Below are 8,506 nucleotides of genomic sequence, written 5' to 3'. Positions count from 1 at the left end.
ATAACTACATATTTAAAATAAATAATTTTTATTAATTTAATTAGCTATCATGTTCAAAAAATGATCTGCTTACCTATTTATTTTGGTAAATTTAAAAAGATTGATTATTTTGTCTTATAATTAATAAAATAATAAAATAAATTTCTAATGAATATTTTCTTAATATTTGTGTCAAGTAAATATTTATCAAATTAAAAGAAACTAAGAAAAAATTTTAAATTATAAAATTTTATTTTTGTGAGAGGTATTAAATAATGCATAATAATGTTGTATTTTATATAAGGAATGCAAAACTATCTGTTTGAAAATTTTGTTTTATATTTTTTTCGTTTTAATTTGTTTATTTTATTTTTTAAATTTATATAAATTTCATAAAATGTACTACAAATCACAATACTAACAACCTAAAATATTTAAAAGATATACTCCCGTCGTTTAAAAAATAATGACTTGCTTTTCATTTCAGTCTGTTTTAAAAAGAACGATCCTTTATTTTTATGAAAACACTTTAATTTCAATTTTCTGCATGGTATACTTAAAATCACAAGATTAACAGACACTTTAGTACATTTGAGATAACTTTAATTTAAGGTCATAGCATTCAAAAGTATCCTTCATTTTCTTAAACTCCGTGTCTTTTCTACTAATTTTCAAATAATATATGTTACTATATATGAGTGTGATAGTATTTGGCGAATCAATCAAATTTTTATTTGTCGTTAAATATTTTAAGTTGTTAATATTTGTGATTTATGATACTTTTTACGTCATTTTCAAATAATATATGTTACTTCTTACTTCTTTGATTTCAATATATACGGTACTAACACTATTTTGAAAGTCAACCAAATTTTCTTATATATTTATCAAATATTTTAAGCAATTAATTATTGTAATTTATAGCAATTTTTATGCAATTATTAAAAACATAATATATTATAAAAAGTAAAACAAATAAATTAAAGCGGAAGAAATTAAAATATTTATAATACTTTCTACGTTATTTTTAAATAAGTCATGTTGCTAAAATAACTTTTAGAATTGTTATTAATTAAATAGCAAGTGAAAATTCAATTATATTTTCAATTTATTTTAATCTCTAATTTTTTCTCCACGTACTATCAATTTTATTCAAAATAGGACCTAAATTGGCTTAATTTTATTATCTTGAACTAACTCAATTCAATAACCCTCAACCCGGCCCAAATCATAATTTAAATCTCAGTCATTTACACCTTCTGATTAGACGGTGCCTATCAATTCCCTAACATATTTTCTCTTTAGTTAATCCACTTCCCCAACCCCAGTCACAACTGTCCTCTCCCTCCTCCCACCGCCTCAACTATCGTCACTGCCACCGACCATAGCTGGCCCAACTATGAATTGATTCGCCGGTATTTTTTTCTTTTAATTTCCTCTCGTTCGTTTGAGAAAAAAAGTATTTTTTTAAAGTTTAGCTAATTAAAGATTGACTTTTTATGTTAAAAAAATCGATGTTTTGTTTTTGTGTTTGTTGGGTTGTTTGCATTTGTTGGTATCGATTATATTTTTGTTATTGTGGATTGAGTGTGTTAATTTGTTGTGGATATTAATTTTTTTTTTATCAAAGACTGATGTTTTATGAGGTTAAAGGTTTTATTCCATCAATTTGGGGGAATGCCACAATTCCCTTCCCATCCACCATCCCCAAAGTTAAATCACCCTTTTCCTGTTCCTATAGATGACTTCAAACCAAAAAGATAAAGTAAATAAATTATGATATAAAGTGTAGAATTAGAAGATATGAAGATCTAGTTATAAAAAGATAATCATTATCATTTAGCTTTTGAGGATTTACTTGTTCCTCCAAAATTTCTTGGATAATTAGACCTTTTTAAAATCCCAAGGGATTACTCTATATGGAATAATTGACTTCTAAAAATTCTTTTAAGCTTATGATAAGAATGTGAAAGGGGGAATATCCAAATTACATTATTTCAATATCCTATTTTTTTTTTGGTAACTTTGCTTTTCGGATCAATTTTCACGCACCTCAATAAATTTAGAGGCAGAACTAACATTTTCATCAAGAAGGTTCAAAAAATATAAAAAGGACAAACTACTCGGCGGTTTGTTCAAGCTACTTCGTCCTCGAACTAAATCCACAAGATACATATCACCTCTCACCAACAACAGATATCAAGTAACTCTGTACACCTAAGTTAAGACATAAAAAAGATCACCTAATATTTTTTTGTATATTTCAACTTGATATCTCAAGTTTACATACCACCTCTCACCAACAACAGATATCAAGTAACTTTGTACACCAAAGTTAAGACATAAAAAAAAAAATCACCTAATATTTTTTGTCGTTACTGATATTTCAACATGCTATCTCAAGTTCTCAATATAATCCTAAAACTCAAGTTGAGCTATATCAAAAGTATCTAGCAACTTTTAAAATGAGTTGGAATTCAATGCACTAGTGGTTTAAAAAAAGATTTTTGCAAGATCATAGATGAATAATTTGAGATTCGTTGAATTTAGACCTTATAAATTCGTGGAAAATTTAGCAAATTTTGTTTGGGATTCGAGTTAGAAGATAATTAAATAGCAATAGGATAGAAAAAGAAGATAGACTATTATTATGTTCACTCTTGAAATCTATATATATATCATATATATGGGATAATATATAGTATCAGATCTTCCTTAACATTACTTTTCTTTTTATAGAATCCAACCATATAAGTATAGTAGTATATAAAAAGAATGGTGTCATCCATTATAATATTTACTAATTTTGGTGTTTTCTTTGAATTATCCATGTAATACCAATCTAATCCATTAGATGCTTTGTAAGAATATCTTATTATCATTGCGTTTTCTCTTTGTGGTCATAATTCCCTTGTAGTTCATAATGCAATTCCTTAGTAAAGTGTTAAGTAAATATTATTTTGTTAAATTACTTTTATTAATCATATACACTACTAAAATAATCGCAAAAACCGACCACAAAATGTGATCGGAAAAAAACGACCACATGTGATCGGTTTTTTAATTTTTTTTTTAAAATATTTTTTTGTAAGATGTGGTCGCTTTTATATTTTAAAATATCAAAATAATCATTTCAATAAGTTTTATATTAATTATTATTTCTTTTACAAATAAAAATTAATAAAAAATAACAAAATCGACCATTTGTGGTCAGTTTTCTTTAAATAATTATAATTAAAAAATACTTTTAAAAACCGACCACGTGTGGTCGGTTTTAAAAAAAATAATTAAAAAAAAACTGACCACGAGTAGTCGGTTTATAATTTTTTTTAACAAAATATATATATTTAAAAAAAAATCGACCACATGTGGTCGGTTTTTAACAAAAATAAAGAATTAAAAAAAAAATCGACCACTTGTGGTCGGTTTTTAATGAAATTAAAAAAAAGAAATTAATTTAAAAAATCGACCATATGTGGTCGATTTTTAAATAAAATAAAAAGAAAAATAATTTTAAAAATCGACTACTTGTGGTCGGTTTTTAATGAAAAATAAAAAATAATTAATTTTAAAAAATGATCACATATGGTCGGTTTTTAATTAAAATAATAAAAAAATAATAATTAAAAATCGATCACATGTGGTCGGTTTTTCATTAAAATAAAAAAATAATTTTAAAAGCTGACCACTTGTGGTCGGTTTTGGAATTAAAAAAAAAAGTAAATAATTATATAATCTAATATTTACTTTATGTAATCTAATTATTATTAGTAGTAAAAATAATATATTGGATTATATATATAATCTAATATATTTACTTTATTAAAAAATAATCTAATATATTATTTTTTAAAATTATATTGATTACACGTAGTCAATAACCAATATAATAATAATAAAAATCAATAAATCTTAGATTTTGTGAAAAAACTTACACTAAAAAATATATCAAATATAATATACAAATTACGTTAAACGTAATCTTTCTCTTTTACTTATGTTTCAATATATAAAATAAATATTTTCCTTTATATATACATTAAATGACGCTAAAAAATGAATATGTGTATATATATCATACCGTTGGGACAGATAATTGAAAAATGATGTTTATAGTACGTATTTGAAAGCTGAAAACTAATGTTTATATAGCACGTATTTGAAAGTTCATGTTTATAGTACGTATTTCCAGTCATAGAATATAATGAACGTGTTCTATTATAAGGTAATATACTTGTGGATGTGATGTATATAGTACGCATTCAAGAGTTCATATCTCTCTCTCTCTATCTATCTATCTATATATATATATATATATATATAGTGATCGATTAATGAACGATGTAGTAAAAAACTATTAGAATCTATCCAAACATATTGAATAGCTTGATCTAAAACGACAGAAGTAATAATATATACTGTACGTTGAAGTTATATTAATATAAGCTAATCAAATTAACCGATCACTTATCAGAGTATGTATGTGAAATACATCACATTATATTATTGGATCATATATTCTTGTATGTATGTGATGTATATAGTATGTATTTAGAACTTAATATAGTCGATGGTGCGTATATGCGTGTGTATGTATATGTACATACATATTATATAGTGAAGGTATATTAATGACATAAGATAATCTAACGATAATTCATCTGATTATATGTGAAATACGTTGTATATTATTATGGGATCGTAAAATCGTGTATGCATGCGATGTTTATAGTATGTATTTGACATCCAATTTTGACCGCCAGATACTCCTTTTAGGTTGTTGTTTTGTAAAAATTATTAATTTCAAATATTGATATTTTTTACACATTATTCTTGTATCAAAAAGATATTGACGTGTCACATTCATGATTTAAAAAACATACAAAATATTTTTACGCATTATTCTTGTATCATATAAATAACGACACGCCACATTCATGATTTAAAAAAAAATGTACAAATTATTTTATTTCCTTTTAGTATTATTTTTACAATTTACTAACTCAAATACGATATTTTACATAATTTTATTTATTAAATTATTATTTTCGTAAATAGGCACACTTACAATTTACAAATAAATTATTATTATTATTGTTGTTGTTGTTGTTATTGTTGTTGTTGTTGTTGTTATTATTATTATTATTATTATTATTATTATTATTATTATTATTATTATTACGTAACATTAATTTTTACATCAATGTCTCATTATGTTTTTCTTTCGTCATTATTATAATAGCAGCCGATTTCAATTTATTCACTTATGTATTTAAATTATAGCCAATTTGTATTCAATTAATGTCAATTTCAGCCAATTTGACACTAATTTTAATTTTTAACCCATTTTTAAATTATTCTAAACTCAGCCGTCGATCAAAATCGATCCAACGGTCAAGATCACATTTTCATTTTCTTTCCTTTTAAACCAAACCTAACCCTAATTTCCCATAACAACCATATTTTCTTCCATCTCCTTCCCCTTTCTCTTTTTTTCCTCCACTCTCTCTCCAACAAGAACCACCAGTTACCCGCCCGCCGCCACCGTCCTTTCCTTCTCCTGCGAACAACCAATAATGTAGCCACCACATCCCTCACTCTTCCCTCGCCGTCGCCTCTTCTCCATTGACACCGGCGAGAACAGCCACCCAACGACGCTCACCGGCGAAATCCCTCAAGCCATCGCCGCCAGCTCCCTCCATTCATGCTAGTAATGACAGCCACCGGCGAGACTGGTTGTTAGACATCATATTTTTTTATTGCTTGTTAAACGTCATATTTGTTGTTGGATTTCAAAACATGCTTGATTAATTGTTGGCTCTCTATTAGCCTAGATAATTTTTACTGTTGTTATATGGGTATTATGTATAGTTGGGTTATGTGTTAATGGAGGGCTAAGATAATTCCAACCAAGGTCTAACTATTTATCTTGTATCTTGTTGTATTCGTCGGATTCTTGTTGTTGTTAATGTACTCGTGACTGTCTTGTTGTTGTTATAGTGTTGTTTTTGTCTTGTGTTGATAATCTAGTTTGGATTGTTGGCTGGAAAATAGGTGTTAAACACTTCACTACATTGTGGTCTTGTTATTGTTTGTGAATCCGAGAGTGGTCATTCATAGGGTCCTCGATTCTCTTGAACTTGTGGACTGTTTTGGATGTATGTTTTGGTATGTTCTTGGTCGTTGGTCATTCTTGTATCAAAATGTGTACTAGTGACTTGAAAATGGTTAGGTTTAGTTACTTGAAAGTGGATACGTATAGTGATTTGCAATGTGAATTAGTTATTTGAAAATAGTTAGTGTAGTGACTTAAAATGTGTACTAGTGACTTGAAAATGGTTAAATGTAGTTATTTGAAAATGGTTAAGTATAGTGACTTGAAAATGTGAATTAGTTAATTGAAAATAGTTTAGTGACTTGAAATGCTAGTACATGACTTGAAACTGATTAAGTGTAGGGACTTTAAAGGGGATTTTGTATTTTGAATGTGGTTTGGTTGGTGACTTGGTCACTTGAAAATGGTTAAGTGTAGGGACTTTAAAGGGATTTTTTTTATTTAAGGTACTTGAAATGTGGACTTGTACTTTGAATTTAGTTAAATTAAGTGTAGGGACTTTAAAGAAAATTTTTTTTTATTTAAGGTACTTGAAATGTGGACTTGTACTTTGAATTTAGTTAAATTAAGTGTAGGGACTTTAAAGGAAATTTTTTTTATTTAAGGTACTTGAAATGTGGACTTGTACTTTGAATTTAGTTAAGTGTGGTCACTTGAGAAGTAAATAAGTACTTGAAAATGCATAAGTGTAGGTACTTGAAACGTGGACTTGTGTTTTAAATTTAGTTAAGTGTGGTCACTTGTGAAGTGAATTAGTGACTTGAAATTTTTAGGTGTAGTTACTTGAATTATGAACTTGTGTTTTGAATTTAGTTAAGCGTGATCACTTGAGAAGTGAGTTAGTGACTTGAAAATGCATAAGTGTAGGTACTTGAAACGTGGACTTGTGTTTTGAATTTAGTTAAGTGTGACCACTTGAGAAGTGAATTAGTGACTTGAAAATGTTTAAGTGTAGGTACTTGAAATGTGAACTTGTGTTTTGAATTTAGTTAAGCGTGGTCACTTGAGAAGTGAGTTAGTGACTTGAAAATGCATAAGTGTAGGTACTTGAAATGTGAACTTGTTCTTTGAATTTAGTTAAGCGTGGTCACTTGAGAAGTGAGTTAGTGACTTGAAAATGCATAAGTGTAGGTACTTGAAATATGGACTTATGTTTTGAATTTAGTTAAGTGTGGTCACTTGAGAACTGAATAAGTACTTGAAAATGTTTAAGTGTAGGTACTTGAAATATGGACTTGTGTTTTGAATTTAGTTAAGTGTGGTCACTTGAGAATTGAGTTAGTGACTTGAAAATGCATGTGTAGGTACTTGAAATGTGGACTTGTGTTTTGAATTTAGTTAAGTGTAGTCACTTGAGAAGTGAATAAGTACTTGAAAATGTTTAAGTGTAGGTACTTGAAATGTGGACTTGTGTTTTGAATTTAGTTGTGTGGTCTCTTGAGAAGTGCATTACTGAGTCGAAAATGTTTAAGTGTAGTTACTTGAAAGGTGGACTTGTGTTTTGAATATAGTTTAGTGTGGTCACTTGAGAAGTGACTTAGTGACGTGAAAATATTTAGGTGTAGGTACTTGAAATGTGAACTTTTCATTTTGAATTTATTTTACTTTGGTAACTTGTGAAGTGAATCAGTGACTTGAAATATTTAAGTGTAGTTACTTGAATTATGAATTAGCGACTTTTGTTTTGAATTTAGGTACTTGAAATGTGAACTTGCATTTTGATTTTAGTAAAGTGTGGTTACTTGAGAAGTAAATTAGTGACTTCAAAATGTTTAAGTGTAGGTACTTGAAACGTGAACTTTTCATTTTGAATTTAGTTTAGTTTGATAACTTGTGAAGTGAATTAATGACTTGAAAATATTTCAGTGTAGGTATTTGAAATGTGAACTTTTGTGACTTGAACTAATTACTTGAACATGTTTGATTGTGTAGATGGAACCTCATTATAGCTGGATATATCAACGAAATATTGATAATAGAATGGGTGAGGCTGGGAATGAAGATGTGGATGATGAGTTGTAGTTTTTAGTCTTTTGTATGTTTTATAGTTTGGATTTGGAACCTTGATAAATTTTGTAAATAATTTGATTTTTAATGTTTGTATTCTTATGGTGGTTGGTTGATTGTATATTAAATGATTGGTGGGTTGTATTGTAAATAATTTGATTTGATTTTTAATGTTTGTAAATGATTGGTGGATTGTATTGTAAATAATTTGATTTTTAACTTTGTAAATAATTTAATTTTTAATGTTTGTATTTTGAAAATTTTCAATATTTTTTTACAAAATTATCAGAAAAAGCGACCACATGTTGTAGATTTTTTTGAAATTTTTTACAAAAAACCGACTACATGTGGTCGATTTTTAAAAATATTTTCTGAAAACCGACCACATGTGGTCGATTTTTATGG

General features: G+C 27.3%; 1 long non-coding RNA gene across 1 annotated transcript; it reads left to right on the top strand.

Annotated features, from left to right (window-relative positions):
- Positions 1-1,132: 1,132 nt before the first annotated feature.
- On the top strand, positions 1,133-8,227 carry LOC124898757. The gene is made up of 2 exons (XR_007055525.1): positions 1,133-1,394; positions 8,027-8,227. It is a non-coding gene; the product is annotated as an uncharacterized LOC124898757 (long non-coding RNA).
- Positions 8,228-8,506: the final 279 nt, after the last annotated feature.

This window comes from Capsicum annuum, chromosome 5 (genome assembly GCF_002878395.1).
Source record: "Capsicum annuum cultivar UCD-10X-F1 chromosome 5, UCD10Xv1.1, whole genome shotgun sequence".
In the NCBI taxonomy this organism is placed as follows: domain Eukaryota; kingdom Viridiplantae; phylum Streptophyta; class Magnoliopsida; order Solanales; family Solanaceae; genus Capsicum; species Capsicum annuum.
Note: the sequence above shows the minus strand (reverse complement) of the source record. Positions and strands in the feature narration are given on the sequence as shown.